Below are 19,725 nucleotides of genomic sequence, written 5' to 3'. Positions count from 1 at the left end.
TCAGTTAAAGGTTAAGGAAGTTGATATTCCGAAGACCGCTTTTACAATCCGTTATAGCCATTTTGAATTTCTTGTTATGTCATTTGGGTTGACAAATGCGCCAGCTGCTTTCATGGATCTTATGAATAGGGTCTTCAAACCTTATCTCGATTTATTCGTCATTGTCTTCATTGATGATATTTTGGTGTATTCCCGTAATGAGGCTGATCATGCAGAACATCTCAGAATAGTGTTGCAAACTCTTAAAGATCGCGAACTTTTTGCAAAATTCTCAAAGTGTGAGTTTTGGCTTAAATCAGTAGCATTCTTAGGTCATGTGATCTCGGGTGAAGGTGTTAAAGTTGATTCTCAGAAGATTGACGCCGTAAAGAGTTAGCCCAGACCCACCTCAGTTTCTGATATAAGAAGTTTCTTGGGTCTGGCAGGCTATTATCGACGCTTCGTAGAAGGATTTTCTTCTATCTCTGCTCCATTGACTAAGTTGACTCAGAAGAAAGTTAAGTTCCAATGGTCAGATGCTTGTGAGCGAAGCTTTGAAGAGTTGAAGAAGAGATTGACTTCTGCTCCAGTTTTGACTTTGTCAGAGGGAACTGAAGGGTTCGTGGTTTATTGTGATGCTTCGGGAGTTGGTCTCGGATGTGTCTTAATGCAGCATGGCAAGGTTGTAACTTATGCATCTCGTCAGCTCAAAGTTCACGAAAATAATTATCCGACTCATGACTTAGAGTTGGCAGCTGTAGTTTTTGCACTTAAGATATGGCGTCATTATTTATATGGAGTGCACGTTGATATTTTCACAGATCATAAAAGCCTGCAGTACATCTTCAAGCAAAGGGAGCTAAATCTTAGACAGAGGAGATGGCTCGAATTGCTTAAGGATTATGATGTAGATATTCTCTATCATCCGGGGAAAGCGAATGTTGTAGCTGATGCTCTTAGTCGGCATTCCATGGGAAGTTTAGCCCACGTAGACATGGATAAGAGAGTTATGACAAAGGAAGTTCACCGTTTGTCCAATCTTGGAGTTCGACTTTTGGACTCCGAGGATGGTGGTGTGGTTATTCAGAATAGTGCTCTTTCCTCTTTAGTCGTTGAAGTCAAGGAGAAACAATTTAGTGATCCCTATTTATTGCAGCTGAAGGAGGGGATTCACAAGCATAAGACAATGGCTTTTGAACAAGGGGGAGATGATGGTACCTTGAAGTACCAAGGCAGATTATGTGTCCCAGATGTAGATGGACTCAGAGAGCGAATCATGTCAGAAGCTCACAATTCCAGGTATTCCATTCACCCAGGTTCCACTAAGATGTATCATGATCTCAAGGAGATTTACTGGTGGAACGATATGAAGAAGAATGTGGCAGATTTTGTAGCTAAGTTCCCGAACTGTCAGCAGGTGAAAGCCAAACACCAGAGGCCTGGTGACTTGGCTCAGAATATTGATATTCCTGTCTGGAAATGGGAAATGATCAATATGGATTTTGTATCGGGTTTACCTCGTTCATCTAGGAGACATGACTCCATTTGGGTGATCGTTGACCGGTTTACTAAGTCAGCACACTTTTTGCCAGTCAAGACCACATATTCAGCAGAAGATTATGCCAAGATGTATGTTAATGAGATTGTCAGATTGCATGGGACACCAATGTCCATTATTTCAGATCGTGGTGCTCAGTTTACAGCGAACTTCTGGAAATCCTTTCAGAAAGGATTGGGTACCAAGGTGAACCACAGCTTTTCATCCACAAACAGATGGCCAGGCAGAGCGTACTATTCAGACTCTGGAGGATATGTTGAGAGCATGCGTCTTGGATTTCAAAGGTAATTGGGATGATCACTTACCTCTCATTGAGTTTTCTTATAATAACAGTTATCATGCTAGTATTGAGATGGCACCATTTGAAGCTCTGTATGGGCGAAGGTGCAGATCACCTATTAGTTGGTTCGAAGTAGGTGAAGCAGAGTTGTTAGGACCAGATTTGGTTTATCAAGCTATGGAGAAAGTCAAGTTAATACAGGAGCGTTTGAAAACAGCTCAGAGTCGCCAGAAGTCTTATACAGATGTGAGACGAAGGGATTTAGAATTTTCAGTTGATGATTGGGTGTTCCTTAAAGTCTCACCTATGAAAGGTGTCATGAGATTTGGCAAGAAAGGGAAGCTAAGTCCAAGATATATTGGACCCTACAGAATTCTACGAAAGGTTGGTCTAGTAGCTTATGAACTTCAGTTGCCACAAGATTTGGCTGCTGTACATCCAGTGTTTCATGTATCCATGTTGAGGAAATGTGTAGGAGACCCATCGTTGGTTGTTCCTGCTAATACTATAACAGTTAAGGATGGCCTCACATATGAGGAGATCCCCGTAGCCATTCTTGATCGTCAAGTTCGCAAGTTGAGAACTAAGGAAGTAGCCTCAGTGAAAGTCCTGTGGAGGAGTCAGAAAGTTGAGAAAGCTACATGGGAAGCCGAGGAGGATATGAAATCCATGTACCCACATTTGTTTCAGCCCGCAGAAGATATTTATGATGAAGCACCAAGATTTTAAGGTATGTAACCTTTCTTTTCATGCTTTTGGTCGTGCGTGGCCAATTTATAGTGCTATTGTGATATAGCCCTGTGAGGCAATGATATTATGGGTTGTTGTGACAGGTTGGTAGTGCCATATTACAGGGGAAACTCTGGCGAAATATTTGTAGAATCCCGAATGTTTAACATTCGAGGACGAATGCTCCAAAAAGGGGGGAGAATGTTACACATTGGAAATTTCCCCGTTAGCGTACCACGAATAGACCCATGAAGGGTATGACGTACACGACATGTTGACGAGTAAGAAGTAATATTTAATGATTCTAAATGAGATTTCAAAGACATTGGAGGTAGGAGGCAAAAGTTGTTAAGGAAAGCAAGGTATATGTTGGATGTCGGGCAAGAATTACGAGTATCGAATTAATGATGGCTTAATGACATTTTGGAGAAGATTTATAATGTCCCTTATGTATTCATGCCTCACGTTTCACGTTCAAGTTCATGTATTCTCTATTCATGTCTCACGTTTTAGCACTCATGTTTTCATGAAACTATGTCATGTCAGCTTTCCATGTTCCATGTCATGTTTCTTCACGTTCATGTATTCAAGCCATGTCCAGCCATATCCTTAACCATGACCCATCATTTGAGGACGAATGATCCCAAGGGGGAGATATTGTAACACCCCGTACCTTTAACGAAAGTTTTGACCACGATCCTAGACTTAGAAAAATCAGATAAAGAATGTGGGAATTGAAATTTTTCTGTTCAGTTGTGATATGGTGGTTTACGCCCATGAACAGTGGTCGTATTTCAATTTACGACCATGAACAGTGCCCGTAAACTGAAACCAAGAATTTCTGAACATTCTGGAATTTGACATTTTGAGGTCATATGGTTAAATACGGACCGTATATCACTTTACGGCCCGTATTTCAAAACCTATTTGGAATTTGTAAAAACTTCCTTGATAAAAGTTGTAGATCTTTGAAATACCTTTCCAACGGTATATTATGGGGGTCAAACGGACATCTGTGAAAAGATTTATGGCTATTTTACTGAAGAGACGCAGTGCAGTCCGTATTGCAAAATACGGCCCCGTATTGCAGTTTACGACCCGTAAACTGAAAATACGACCAGCACTGTTCAGGTCGTAAATTGCAAATTCACAGGACAGTATATATTCATCCATACCAGTTCAACTCATTATTTTTCATTCCTTCAAACCCTAGAACGACCTCCTACTCTCCTCCAACATCAAGAACACCAAGGTCCATTCTAATTATTCTAACTTAATTCTAACATATATCCTTGTAATCTAAACAAGAAATCATCATTCCTATTCTAGGGTTTTCAAGAAAACCCATCTCAAGATTGAAGAATCAAGATTTAGGAAATCTTCTCCAAAATTCAAGTCTTTAATTCAAGTTTTGGACCAATTAAGGTATGTAGAACTTCCATCCACATGAGGGAATCTCTATGTTCTTCCCCATGCTTCGTTTCCTTGATATCCATGAAGTTCAAATCTTAGGGCATTAAACCCAACATATTGGTAGCCCGTATTTAAGTATTTATGTACATGAATTTTGCATCTATATTCGTTGTTGTATTCCTAATCTTCCATTACGGTTATTAGGAACCCTAGCTTAATCCATGAATCACGAATTCTTCCTCATGTGTTCTCATCATGGTCATATGAAACTTTATGATTTTATTTTGCAAGTTACAAGCATGTTTTCAAGTCAATTACAAATATATGATTATGAACTATTGTATTACTCATAAATCAAGAACATGTTTACAAGCTATTTCATGAAACCATGTTTACAAGTTATTTCGTGAAATCATGATTACAAGACAAGTACAAGTTAATTCACGAAAGTCATGGGCTTCTTAGCCAACTATATTATGTTCATGTTTTTGGGAGTTGCACGAATTACCGAGAAGGCTCAGATAGCCTGAAACTATGTAGCCACCATAGGACAAGGATCGCTCCGCCCAGTTAGGACGATACCTTAATTTTACACTGAATGGATCCATCAGGCATGTTACCACCTTATACCCTGGCAAGGTATAGGGGCTCTGCTGGTCCGGCGAGGTACCAGACTCCACGTATCCACGTGGTGATATCATGTGTCGGTTTATGAAATGCTCTCCCTACTTATCATGTTTTACTCATGTTATATATATATATATATATATATATATATATATATATATATATATATATACTCATGCTCATGCTCATGCTCATGCTCATGTTCATGTCCAAGTTTTCAGTTTCAGTTCTTATCATGTTATTCCATGTCCCATGTTGTTTCTTTCGATTACTTTACATACCAGTACATTCAATGTGCTGAAGTCCCCTTTTATTGCCCGGGGTCTCTATTTCACGATGCAGGTATGGATTTACAGGACGACGCTTCTGCTCATTAGGATTTGCACGTACCAGCTTATTGGTGAGCCCCATCTCATTCGGGGTTTAGACATTGTATTTCTTTATTTAGTTTTGCATCTAAAGGTATGTTGGGGGCCTTGTCCCAGTAAGTATGTTTTCCAGTCAGAATCATGATAGAGGTTTCATAGACTAGACAAGTCAGTTATGTCATGTCAGACATTTGGAGTCGTATAGCCATTTTGGCTCACTCATGTTTAAACAAGTATTCTATTAAGTATTATGACTTACCACGTTTTATAAAGGCTCATCATGCATTCACGTTATATTCCGCTTATGTCATGTATCATGATAATTCAGCAAGCCATGTGGTTCGCTCGGTCACATGTAGTCAGGCACCGAGTGCCGTGTTACGTCCAGGCCATGGTTCGGGGCGTGACATACATAAAAGAATATAATTTCCTTTCTCTCTTCAATTAAATATTTTAAGAACGGATCCTTCCTTTGCCATATACAAATCTGATCCCTTTATGGAATAATAAAAATGTTCACCATTGACTCATAATTTCCAACTTTTATAGACCTTCCTTTTTTAATCCAGTACCAGTCTCTCTTTGGATTGGAGCCTTTCCTTCTTTGGTGCAGTACCAATCTTCATGATTTATTCTTGCTGAATATATCGTCATTGCTTGTCGAAGTGTTCTTCTGGCTATACAAATTTGAGCTCTTATTTAAACAACCCAAGAGAATTTCAAGATCCTCTTCATTTCACCTTGGATCTTTATATTATTTTGAATGTAATCACATTCATCTTCTTGAATTTGGACTTTGATAACTCTGAATGTGGACACTTTTGTAAACTTGAGACATCTTGATACTCTATAGATTTTGGATCTTCCTTAAGCAACAAATTGATCGTGATATTTCTTTTTGTAGAATATTTTTCTTCCATAGAATCGTAGTAAATATTTTTTCCATAATTCTTGCACCTTGATTTGAGTAAGTATTTTCTTCCACATCTTCTTCCGTAATTCCATCTCGTAATATCTTCTTTTCCATATTTGATTAGATCTTCACCAAATCCCTCTTCATCAAATAAACCTATACCAAAAATAAATTTACCACAAGTAAATGTTCTTTTATTAATAATTATGTTGGTTTGTTATCATCAAAATTTATAGGTGAAACCTTGGACCTAACACTAGCTGCAATGCAAAGGCATAACTGCTACTATTAAATAGATCTCAGCAAATAATTCACTTATGACTGAACTCAGGTCTTAATCTTCTTTATAATTACAGTAAATGTTCATAATAGGACTACTATAATTGTAATTATGCAGGCTCGTTATCTCAATCAATAACTTATTTCAAGAGAATCAAGTTTTTTCTCTCTTTTAGTACTAACCAAAGTCTGATGGAAGTATGCGTACAAAACAAAAATAAATAAATATGGCATTTGCTATTGTTCCCTCTTTAAACATGAAATTTCAAATGAATCAAAAAACTAAATAAGGTAAGCTATGGCTAGATAGCTATTACATGAAAACAAAAATCTGACTTAACAAACAAAAAACACTCCTCATCCCTCAATATCTAATTATCGAACAGATGATTTAAGCCAAGACTAAGTATCCTTAAGGGTAACATTACATCTGCATGTGGAAATACCATATTACCATTAAAACCTGAAAGAAACATGGAAAATGAGAAAAGTCAAGCTAAGAAAATTTCAATGACCACTTTTTTCTGGTGTTTTACTGACCCTGGTTACACGGCATATCTTGCCTGTTGTTAAATAGGCTTTAGTAAAAATTCCACTTGCATTTTTTGCCATGTCTTTCAACATCTTTCTGCTAGTTATATTATGTGCTCTATGTGAGCTTGCAGCCTCAGAATTTGAGTTCACTTATAATGGATTCAAATCAGCAAACATGAGCGTAGATGGCTTATCACAGTTAACCTCTAATGGGCTGCTGAAGTTAACTGATTCAACCCCACAGAAAACAGGTCATTCATTTTATCCGAATCCAGTCGATTTTAAGAACACTTCAGATGGTGCAGCACATTCTTTTTCTACTCTTTTGTCTTTGCAATTGTGCCTGAATATCCAAATTTGGGTGGTCATGGCTTCGCTTTTGTTATTGAACCAACTAAAGGCCTTCCAGGAGGTCTTCCATCACATTACATCGGTCTTTTCAGTGACAAAAACAACGGGAACATCACCAACCATGTTGTTGCGGTGGAGTTTGATACGATACTGAGTCGCGAATTTGAAGATATTAATGACAACCATGTTGGAATTAATATCAATCAGATGGAATCTGACGTATCAAAGCCAGCAGGTTATTATGTTAGTAACGATCGTCCACTTCAAAATTTGACTCTCATCAGCGGTCAGATAATGCAAGCTTGGGTTGAATATGATGCTGCATCTAAGCAAATGCATGTTACCATAGCACTGGTCACAGCTGTTAAACCAAACACTCCACTTTTGTCTTTGTCTTATGATCTTTCACGTATCATAAAAGAAACCATGTACATCGGTTTTTCATCAGCCACCGGCTCAGTGGCATCATCTCACTATGTCTTGGGATGGAGTTTCAAGATAAATGGCATGGCTGCAGGACTCGATATTTCTAAGCTTCCAAAGCTACCTCGAATCGGACCTAAAAAGGTATCAAGGCTTCTATCCATTGGATTGCCTGTGATTTTAGCAGGTGTGCTTATAGTTTTTACCTACGGAGTTGTTTATTACATAAGAAGAAGAAAGAAGTTTGCAGAATTGATTGAGGACTGGGAACTTGATTATGGACCTCATAGGTTCAAGTACAAAGAGTTGTACATTGCTACCAAAGGATTTAACGAAAAGGGACTGTTGGGTTCTGGAGGTTTTGGTAGAGTCTATAAAGGGGTGTTGCCCAGTTCAAAACTTGAGATTGCTGTAAAAAGGGTGTCTCATGACACAAAACAAGTAATGAGGGCCTTTGTTGCAGAAATTATCAGTATGGGTCGGCTACGCCATAGGAATTTGGTTCCTCTTCTTGGTTATTGCAGACGTAAAGGAGAGCTGATTTTGGTTTATGAATTCATGCCTAATGGAAGCCTAGAAAAATTTCTGTATGACCAATCTGATTGTGCCCTTAGTTGGAACCAAAGATTTCAAGTCATCAAAGGTGTTGCCTCAGGACTATTTTATCTGCATGAAGAGGGGGAGCAAGTAGTGGTACACAGAGATGTAAAGGCAAGTAATGTTCTATTGGACTCTGAATTTAATGGAAGGTTAGGAGATTTTGGCCTTGCAAGATTGTATGATCATGGAACTGAACCTCATACAACCCTTGTGGTTGGGACTATCGGCTACATTGCCCCGGAGCAATCAAGAACTGGTAAGCCAACAACCAGTTCTGATGTATTTGCTTTTGGAGCTTTCTTACTTGAGGTTGCATGTGGAAGGAGGCCAATAGATCCAAAAGCATTGTCCGATGATCTTGTTTTGGTCGAACGGGTGTTTTCTTGCTGGAGTGAAGGTGAAATTCTTAAGGTAGTTGATCCCAAATTAGGTGCTGATTTTACGCCAGAGGAAGCAGAACTGGTGTTAAAAATTGGTATGTTATGCTCACTTTCAGAGTCTACAGCTAGGCCAAGTATGAGACAAGTTGTCCAATACCTAGAAGGGTCTATTCCTCCACCAGATTTAGCATCACTTAGTTTATCTGCTGCAGGCCTTATTGCTGGTTGCAATGAAGGTTTTGATGATTTTGTCACTTCAGGTTCATCTTCTGTGCAGAAGACATGTTCGCATTGTTCCTCTATTACAAACTCACTTCTCTCTGGAGGTCGATGATTAGGATCTTCTTGAAGTCCGTCCTCAAATGAGAGAAAATTCCATTATCTTCTTGGCATCATATGCCTTTTATTAAGTAATGATTAAGTGTTGAATTGTACGTTAGAGATATTACTATTACGTAATGGCATAGGACTGCTTCTTGCTTTTTTAGTAGCCATAGGCCGTATTATCTGTAGGGATCCATGTGGTGTACAAGTAGCGCTTTAATTAAATGTGTTAGTAACTTTAGTTTGTAATCATGGTTTGCACTTCATCTTTGTCTTAATTGAATCTTTATACTATCTTCTTTTACAGCATCTCAAGAAAAATGGAAATGCACATTTTTTTTTATCAAGCTTATCAATTCGGCTTCAACTTAGTAGCATACATGTAGTTACTGGTCATCATTAAATATGCATGCTCTCATACATGAATTTGCATGTATGTTACTTCCATTGTTTCCAGCAGAGCTACCATTGCTGTACCGGTTACCTTGCTTGGAAGTTAGGCAGCTCAATGACAAGGATCGCCTAGCAATTTGCTTGGGAAATTACATTATTAAGATTACAATTCCAAATTCATGAATTGACATGAATACCAATTGAAGTCCAAAAAGTTGGACTCTTCCCAATCTTGATTTTTGGAGAAAGCAACGTCAAGCGCATGCCCACTGAATTTGAATATGTTGTGTAAATGTTTGTTATATATATGGCTTCAAGAAAAGGACATTACCGAGTTCACATTGTAGACTTGAACGTTAGAAGATAGGTAGTCAAAATTTGTGATTCTATGAAGTAACTTAATGAACATTATTATCAGTATCATCCCTAGAAAAAACTGAAAACAGACATAAAGAAATTGTTATAGCCATGGTATTTCAGTTTATTGTTTTGCTTTTTTATGCTCCATTAGGCCATGCATCTGCAGACGATTTAAAATTCACCTACAACAGGTTCCATTCAAGTCTTAAGGCTAACAAGTGCTTCTCAAATGGCTGAGCTTTCTCTTTCTCAACCACATTTGTCTTTGCCATAGTGCCTCATTACTCGATTATGGCTGGTCATGGCATGTCTTTTGTGATTGCACCAGCTAGAAGGCTACCGGAAGCACTTCCAAGCTCTTATCTTTTGCTAATTTAATAACTAGTTTCTGGGAACGCCCTTCGCACGTGTACCCCATATTAATGAATATCGAATACTATAAAAATTTTACATAAATAAATTAAACAATATATGTGTGACGTGCAATTGTTAAATGTCAGTTGATAGTATTTCTAAAGTTTAGTGTTCAGTTAAATACATGTCATTTGAAGAAAAAAATATTCGATGTCTTAATCTTTGTAATTCTTAACAGTACCAAAAGTATCACTAATCAATAACCATTATGTGAAATTTTACTCAAACTTAGTTGTAAATAGTCTCAAGTTATGACACAGAATATTCTAAAACATGGATAGACCTTTATGTTTAAGTTGTCATGCGATATATGTCATTTGGAGAGTTAATAACTTAAAAGGTCATTCAACTTTAGCAAATTCAATATCAAAGTCACTTATATTTGTTTTATACCAATAAAGTCACTTAAGTTAGAGTAGTATATCAACAAAGTCATTATAGACAAAAAGCTAAATGAAAAATTACATAAACCTCCCCTCAAGTTTGATCTTATCTTATTTAACTTACCTTCTTTGGGGCTATGTTTACCTCTCTTATTTTAATTTCTTTTGCATAATAATTTTTTAACCTAATTATTATTAAGGATAATTTCAGATACCTCTCACCACTTATGTATTTATCACACAAACTTCCCTTGAGGTTTGAAATATTACGTTCACCTCCCTTATTTCCTTTAACATAACTAAATTAAATGATAAATTTTATATAATGTTCTAAAACTCCCTTTTTGTAGCATAAGTTGTTAAGAATTACTACACACTTTTTAAATGCTAAAAATAAAATTGCTTGCACATGTCTAATTGATAAAAAATGGAAAGAAAATGTTTTCTTACATTTGAACGTTTAAGCATTAAAAATGATTCTTTCTATTAAAAAATGCAAATACGTGAAGAAGAAACACATCACAACTAATGTTGCGTACATACATTCACATTTACTTAAAGCCTATTTTTATTTATAGAAATGTGATATATTATCCCTTTCTCCTCCAACATCCCTTTCAATTTACTGAATTTTATTAAGTAATATTTGATATATCATTCTACCCGTGGAACGAGGGAAAATCATATGAGAAAGTAAGTATGTTAGGTCAGTGGTAACTGGGAATCAAACTTTAGAATTTTTTTTAAAAAGTACTGTTAAATAATTTTTTAAATCTAAGATATTTTAAGGAAAAAAAAAAGAATTTAGATATATATGTCACGTGAATAATAATGGAGTTGAAACTAACTTTTTCTTCAAAAAAATGTTCACAAAATTAATTAACCAAAAGAATATGTGGACAATTTAGTTAGATTATATATTTTTATACTAATAACAATTAGGTTAGAAAATTATTACAAGGAAATTAAAATAAGGCCATAAAAGAGTTAAGTTAAACAAAATGAAACTTTCGGAGGAGGTTTATGAAATTATTCATTTAGCTTTTTGTCTATAATGACTTTGTTGATATACTACTCTGACTTGAGTGATTTTATTGATATGAAACAAACATAAGTGACTTTGGTAGTAAATTTGCTATAATTGAGTGACCTTTTAAGTTATTCACTCGTCATTTGGATGGTGAAAAATGAAATTTAAATTTCATCCGCATTATGTGGATATTGATAGACATGTAAGAGCAAAAATTGCTAAAATAATGTAAGCGTAACCTATAGAAGAGTAGAAAAATTAAGAAATGAACAAGGACACCTGCATAGATCAACGGGAATAAGTGATATTGATGACAAAATTTTTTGATTATTTATTTAGAAAATCTAGTCTTGAAAGATGTATCAAGTTTCCTCTAACGACTTAAGTCAAAATGTTACCATGTATTTCGCGCAACTGATGATAATTATCTGAAAATTTCTCATGATTAAATAAAGTGAATTTTTGTGGGGAGAGAATATCCCTCCCTTTTTGAGTTTGATCAGTTGTGTCTCCCTCCCTACCTTATTTTCTGAATTGTTAATTTTCAATTTTTTGTTGCTATGTTAGATAATTTGGTGAAAAGATTTCGTTCTAGTTGTAATTAGGAGCTCACTTTTGTCACCTTGGATAAAACCCTTAGGTTTAATATGCAAAGTGAATACCATCTTGATCTTGCACATTAGATATGATCATTCGATATAATTTTAATCAATATCAAATTTTGGTATGCTCGATCTACAAGTAAAATCATGTAAAGAACAGCAAATGTTATTACATTTTACAATTTTCTTAAAATTTTCAAAGCTATACAATAACTTAGTAAAACGATCAATAAGAACAGAACGTAAATAGTTGTGTACGTTGAATACTTTAGTAATTTGATGTTTACATTTGGTTTTGAAAATGCTTCCTTTTTTTTTTTTTTTCTCTAGTGTAAAATAAAAAATTGGTTGTTCCATATCTTCTTCACTTGTCTGTCAATCTCTTCGAAATCCAAAATAAATTGTTAAAATTGTTAACCCAGCTAATTATTTTACCCAATTCCTCAATTGAGATCTCTTTTTGGTCAATTTCTAAAGATAAACTAAAGTTACGGGCATACTATAAGTTCTAAACTCATTGAGGAATTGGAGTCTGACAAGGAAACTAAAAACAAAAACAGAACAAAATACTCCCTCCGTCCTAAAAAAATTGACGTTTTTCGCTTTTCGAGAGTCAAACGAGTTGTTCTTTGACCGTAATTTTTTCATACGTCTTTTAAATATTTTAAATTATTAATTATGGTGACTTATGGTACTTTTTACGTAGTTTTTAAATATGTAAATTTTATTTCGAAAAAACAAAAGATTTTATGTTAAATAACACGGTTAAAATTAAAAAATTTGACTCTCGAAAAGTGAAAAATATCAATTTGTTTTGGGATAGAGGGAGTTGCGAAAGTTAAGGAGAATTTCTCACCAACTTTAAGACAAGAGTTCAACCTTTGTTGTGGAGATACACCAAGCGCAATGAAGTATTTACACAAAAATTAAAAGATAAAAACTGAACTGACCTGAAGGCCGGGTAGGTTATTTCACTATCCACTTTATAGAATTTGATAAAGAATGTGGAAAGTTTAAACTGTTGGAAGCTAAAAGGAAGAAAATAAATACGGGACAAAAAACATTGAACTTGGAAATTAAACTTCACAGAATCTGTACGGGTCATTAGGTTGATGAAAGGTCTTTTCAGTTTAGTCAGAAGTACTCATTTAATAGGAAATTAATTTTTAATTTTTATAAAAGGATAAAATGGTTAATCACTTTAATTTTAAAGGATATTTTGGTAATTCAACTTTTGACTTAAGTTATTCCCACTTTTAATATAGTATGATGATAATATGATGATAGTATCATATGATTGTAGTAACAGCGATGCCACCAGCCATGTTGTTGTTGTGGAGTTTGACACGCTACAGAACTGTGAATTTGATGATATTGACGGTAACCATGTTTGCATTGACATCAATGGCCTAAAATTTGTAATAGCAAAGCCAACAGGTTATGATGCCAGCAACGGGAAATCCTTCAATAAGTTAAACTCTAGCTAGTGTCCAGACAATGCAAGTTTGGGTGGAATATGGCTAAGCATATAATATTAGAATGGCTCCTCTGAACGCTGCAAAACCAGACCGTCCGCTCCTGTCCTTAGTCTATATATGATCTTTCATCTTTCACGGCTGAACACGTGTCTATTGGCTTCTCAGCATCCACCGGTGCAGTTGTTTCAACACATTATCTCCTTGGATGGAGCTTTAAAATGATTGGAATTGATCAAGGCTTGATCTCTCTCAACTTCCTAAGCTTTCTCGAGTAGTACCTAGATAGCAGTCAAGAGGGTCTCTCGCGGATCAAGGTGAGGGATGAGGGAATTTGTTGCAAAAATTGTTAGTATTAGCTAGCTAGCCACAGAATTTAGTAACACTTTTGGGTTATTGCAGGCGCAAAGGGGAGTTACTTCTGGTTTTATGAATGCATGCGTAACGGAAGCCTAAGCAAGTATTAATTTGACAAGCCAAGCTGCACTCTTGATTGGAACCAAAGATTTCAAGTCATCAAAGGTGCAGACATCAGAACTACTCTATCTTGATGAACAATGGGAGAAGTAGTGATCCACAGCCATGGGGATATAAAAGCCGGTAATGTGTTGTTAGATGGTGAATTAAAGGGAAGATTGAGATTTTAGGCCAGCATTGAATGATCATGGGACCGATCCTCAAACTACCCACATCGTTGGAACTCTTGGACACCTTGCCCCAGGGCATACAAGAACAGGCAAAGCCACAACTACCCCTGATGTATATTCATTTGGGGCATATTTCCTTGAGGTGGCTTGTGGGAGAAGGCCGACAGATCCAAGGGTATCGGACTAGGACATTGTTTTAGTTGACTACGTATTTTCTTGTTGGACCAGAGGTTAATTATATTCTTGAAGTCATTGATCAAAAAATGACTGTTAAAGAAGAGGTTGCCTTTGCCAGAATTATCACTGATGCAAACTTCAAAAACTAGTTTATCCTTTGTAGGCTTTGATCATTTTGCAATGTCATATCCATCTTCTGACAAGCTACCTTCTTCTGTTACATATTCCCTTCTCTCCAGTGGTCGATGACTCGGCGAATATTTAATTTTTTCTGCTTCTCCTAGTAATAAAATAGTAATCCACAAATAGCTGGCCAGATTTACTGTTTACTTTTCCTAACCTGTATATATAGATTATACACATATTATACATGACTGTAGACAAACTATACATATATTATCCGCCGGCTATTTTTACTTAAACCTTAAACGGATGGGTTGACTGCTATTTAGGTTAATTCTTCGTAAAACTACTTTTGTTATATTAGCTATGTTCAACCTAAAGTTGTAGACTTAGTCCATTTAGTCATCTTGGAAACTTCAATTATTTGATGATTTGATCCCTAACGCTTATGCACTAGTTTTGTTTCTTCAATATTGTGTACGTTCCAATTTAAGTATCTTACTTTCCCTTTTGATCTGTTGCAAAAAGAATATCTCTCTATATTTAGTAAGCTGACAATTCAAACATCCTACATGACAAGTTTATAACCACAAGATTCAAAGCACATTTTAGTACATTATAAGCATATGTAGTTTAAGATCACAAAATTTAATAATCTCTCTTTATTTCTTAAATTCCTTGTCTAGTCACGTTAAGACACTTAACTTGGGACAGAGAGAGTAGGAAAGAAGACTGAGAAAAGTCCTAGAGTTCTCTTTATGAAAATTACATTTTCCTCATTCATTGTTTTTTTTTTTAAAATTTTAAATCAAATTTATCATCAGGCATCTGCCTACTGATGTTGTTTTATTAATATTTCCTCCGGATCAAAAAGAGTATCCACTTAGCTTTTTTTTCCTTAGGGTCAAAAAGAGTGTCCACTAATCAAAACAAGAAAGAATTAACCTTATTTTTCTATATTTGTCCCTATTAAGTGTTATGTGATTAAATCCCAATACCTATTTAATTAGGGACAATTTAGTCATATTACCTATTTTGTCTAGAAGTTAGTATTTTCTTAAGGAATTTGCAAATGGCTCCGTGGACACTTTTTTGATCTGGAGGGAGTAATAGGCAATTAAATAAAGAATACAGGAAATGTTTAAAGTTTGAGCTGGCTAGAATAAGGAAGTTGCAAAATTTCAAAAATACAGATCATAACCAAGCATGAAAATGGCTTCTGATCGTGGAACATATGATCCCAGCTGTTGTTCTTCACATAAACTGAAATTGCGACAAAAGAAGTTTCTAATTCTTCAAGTTCCCATTTGAGAAATTTCCGGGACTTTCTAGCTTAAAATGTAGCAGAAACTAAAAAAAAAAAAAAAAAAAAAAGGTATCCAAATTGATTGGAGAATGATGAAACTAATTTCTTCCTACATTTTCTTCCAATGGCAAGTTCATTTATGTCAACAATTTAAATTCTGACTTCAAAAGCAGATAATTTGATTTTCATTGTTCAACCAATCACTAAATTATATCTAAGAGAAGGAAAAAGAAAAAAAACTAGTCGTGATGTGTTTAGTGTGTTTAGGAAAATAGTACCATTGCTTAGTTTACAATTATCTTAAGAAAAAAACATTCCATCATTCACTGGCGTAAATATTAAAGTATGACTTTTAATTGTTAGGGAGCACTGGGTCAAAGTATGTATAGTGATCTGTTAGTTGTGATATTTCTATATATTATAATATACAATATTATATATATATATATATATATATATATATATATATATATATATATATATATATATATATATATATATATATATATATATATATAAGGGCAGGTTTCAACATGCCTGCTTAAAGGTCAATTAAATTGAAATCATTTATTAGACTTTAATTTTAGTTACAAAGAAAATGTGTCTTTCAATTATTAACCAAACCCTACGTGTCTTTCATTCGCTTACTTGTGTGTCTCTACGTGTACATAGCCTTGTTTAGTTCTCTTATGCCTGCAATTTTTGCAAATTTTTTGCAGCTCTCATCTATTATCTTCATCTTTTTCGTTGTCTGTTATAGTTCTTTATCCATCCTTTTGTTATGGAGAAATTACTTCAACAAAGCGGTGTTGGTGAAGTCTCTAATCCACTATGAATAAATACTGAAATGAGTTGTTTAAGGTCTGATGGTAATAATGAGATTCATCCCAATGTTTCTATTCGGAAGCGGATTAAGTTTCCGATAAAAGCCTGACGTTTTAGCTCAATTATTATATATTTAATCTATAATTGGAAAATATTTTCAACAGTGATTGGTCTGCTTATGTATAACCGATTCTGGATTTGCAGTTTTGTGTTGAGCATGTGAGATTTTCTGCTTCTTGATTTTTATTTTTTGCTCTGGTTTTGTTTTTATGTTCTGCTGTTTTCTCCTCTGTTGTATGTCCGTTCTCTCTATTTGCAAGGGAATTTGGTGTTTAAAGATTTCTAAATTTCAAAGTTCAAAGTTATAGACTTCTCAAACTCGACATTGACGATGACACCGTTGCATAATACGGTAATGGAAGGAACATAGGAATTTGTCGCTGGGTATTTGACCAAATAGAATCGTCCAGTTCATACAGAACCTATCACTTAAATACCCCTAATGGGGGATAAGGCTAGGCAGTGTTTTCTTCGACTATGTTGACTAGATTCTGTGAGTTTGCTTATGCGATTTCTTAATTGTGTGTTTTCATAGTTGACTGTGGTATGCATTTGATATATCTTTTCTGGGTGTATCTTAGTTCGTATCACAATATTCGTGCGCCGGTCTGGTCTGATTCATAGATCACTTTATGTATCTTTTCGTTTCTGAATTGTTTTATATATGGAGGAATTATATTTGGGTGTCTGATTTTGATTCTGAATGGTAATTTCCCACTCAAGGTTCAATTGTTTCGAGAATTATGTTTCAGGTGGAGTGACCAGTTATTTCCATGAGAAAGTATCAGGTGAGTTGGAAAACATGTTTTCAATTAGGTTATTTCAATATGTAAGTCCATCCATGGTAGAGTTTGATACTACATATTAATGTGTTTTGACATTTTTGCCCTTAAAGACTAGAATGCTGAGAAATATGCTATGGTACTGGAATGGATTAAAGCTCACATCATAGTTATCAGCATAAGCTATCAGAACTATATGAAATCAGAATTAGGTTATAGAAAAAAATTGGGTTGAACTGTTTCTTCCTTTTGCAGGAAAATGGGTGAAGATGGACCAAGATGCATAAAGGTATGTAAGCTCCCCCATTTTTATTGCATGTTTGAGGCTTGTTATGTGGAAATTTTCACATGCAGATACAAGATTAAAATGTTGTGCTTTATCTATGAACTTCCTTCCATCTGGAGTTTATGGTGAAATATGTTTTCAGATATTTTAAAATAGCAAAATCTGCTATTGGAACTGATAAACTATTCGAAGTCATATAGTGTATCTCCATTATCAATACAGAATTAGATAGTATTTATCTAAGATGCAATTAAGGTGTCTTTTCGTCCGACGTACGTGGTTTGAAAATATTTTGCTTCATTCTGAACATGTTGGAGATGTCATTAAGCCTGTAATTCCATATCTACCTCTATGACGAATTGCTATGCTTTAGAACCAAAAGGGATTGTGTTCTCATTGGCAAAAAGTTTAAGGTCACCCCTTCCTACTTAACAAGCACAACCACTTAAGATTTACTACATTTCTTCATTAAAATGATACCCAAAGAGTTACTATCTTAATAATGTGAGCAAAAATTAAAATGATGGGAAGCTAAACCAAGAATAAAGTGATGAAACGAGTCACCGGGGATAGATTAACAAAATGGAGCTGTTTAGACAATGTGTCATGTCCTCTGTGTGATACAACTAATGAAAGCACTAATCATCTGCTTTTCAATGAGAGTTCTCTGCTGCTGTATGGTCCAAACAATTGATATGGCAAGGCATCACTTTATTCTTGATTCTAGCATATAAAAAAGGTAAAAATGTGAAAGCTGACTTCTATAGGATTATGCTTGCTGGAAGCCTGGAGTTGTCTATCATACATGGCAAGAACAAAATCAAAGAATATTTGAACACCGAGACAGACTGAAGTCCTTATTAGATTAATCACTGAAGGTTAAGTCTGCAAAAAGCTTGATGAACTTAATTTCTATTCTTAGCATAAGAATAGTTATAGTAGTTGTGAGTGGAAGCTATTAGTCATCTGTTGTGAAATACATATGTTTACAAACACTGTATTTGTGGTGCAAGAGTAGTCCATTAGAAAACCCAACACTTCTCTTGTATTTCATGGAATCTTTGATGTTGTAACTGTAGTAGTGGACCTGTCAATCTCTTTTGTACTTCTGATGCACCTTCTTGGTATTAACCATCAGTAAAATACTTTATCTTACAATGCATTTACACAAGTTCAAATACATGTCTTGATTGACTTGCAATAACCTAGTTGTTTCCCTTTCTTCAAACTTATATACCTTTAAAAATACAATTTTTTCACCTTCGCTACCCTATGTAACAGGTTCCAACTTCCAATGTTGTTGAAGATCACTACAAATGAGACTGCACCTCGGCTGATTTTCAAGTTAATGCATCACATTTTGTTATTGTGTAAACAGAGTGTATATAAGTATTTTGTAAATCTCTGGTCTAAAACTTGTCTCCTTACCAAAAAGCATCAAGCAGTTAATATGTGATACGCTTCCCTTCTCAATCTTAGTATGTTTACATTTCACAACTTATGCGACATACTCACAATATGAACTGTCCAACTTCCAATTGGTATCAAAATTGGAGATTCTATTCAATCTTAAAATACTCAACTTTATACAAATAAAGCCAATCGTATATCCGTTAAACCTTCTTCACAGCACGGGCCATTCTCCCCTATTATAATTATGAGGCATGGTTTCAACATGTCTGTTTTTGGTCAATAAATGAAAAAATTGAGGGTATTATAGTCTTTAAAGCCCATTACAAGATTAGCTTGCTTATGGAGATTCTCTGGTTTGTTTTGTTGGACCTTATCAACAACTCAGAGAAAGTCCACTTTTTCCTTTGTAATTACAGATCATGCCCTCATTTGAAATAAGTGTCATTTAATACGATGGGCCATTGGATTTTCCAAATGAACTTTTCAAATTGACACGTGGGATACCCTCTCTAATTTCCTCTATAAGTATAAATACTTATATCTACCAATCTTTATAACAATTGTTAAGTAATTTAATGAGGTAATAATTGATATTAACTAATCATTATTTATTAAATACTAAAATTTTATGTATAAATACATGAATAAATTTTCTCCCTTTCTTTTTATTTAGCCTTGATATTGAAGAATT

At 35.0% G+C, this 19,725-nt stretch overlaps 1 long non-coding RNA gene and 2 pseudogenes across 2 annotated transcripts; all 3 read left to right on the top strand.

Annotated features, from left to right (window-relative positions):
• Nucleotides 1-6,756: 6,756 nt before the first annotated feature.
• On the top strand, nt 6,757-8,995 carry LOC132633743 (L-type lectin-domain containing receptor kinase IV.2-like; annotated as a pseudogene).
• A 624-nt stretch (nt 8,996-9,619) lies between these two features.
• Nucleotides 9,620-14,460, top strand: LOC132630333 (L-type lectin-domain containing receptor kinase IV.2-like; annotated as a pseudogene).
• Nucleotides 14,461-16,239: 1,779 nt separating this feature from the next.
• On the top strand, nt 16,240-19,122 carry LOC132630438 (uncharacterized). Of its 2 annotated transcripts, XR_009578584.1 has the most exons (3): nt 16,240-17,341; nt 17,591-17,624; nt 18,903-19,122. It is a non-coding gene; the product is annotated as an uncharacterized LOC132630438 (long non-coding RNA). The 2 variants fall into 2 exon arrangements; XR_009578583.1 differs by having other exon boundaries at nt 16,240-17,624.
• Nucleotides 19,123-19,725: the final 603 nt, after the last annotated feature.

The sequence above is a fragment of the Lycium barbarum genome, chromosome 3 (genome assembly GCF_019175385.1).
Source record: "Lycium barbarum isolate Lr01 chromosome 3, ASM1917538v2, whole genome shotgun sequence".
In the NCBI taxonomy this organism is placed as follows: domain Eukaryota; kingdom Viridiplantae; phylum Streptophyta; class Magnoliopsida; order Solanales; family Solanaceae; genus Lycium; species Lycium barbarum.
This window is presented reverse-complemented; position numbering and strand designations above follow the sequence as displayed.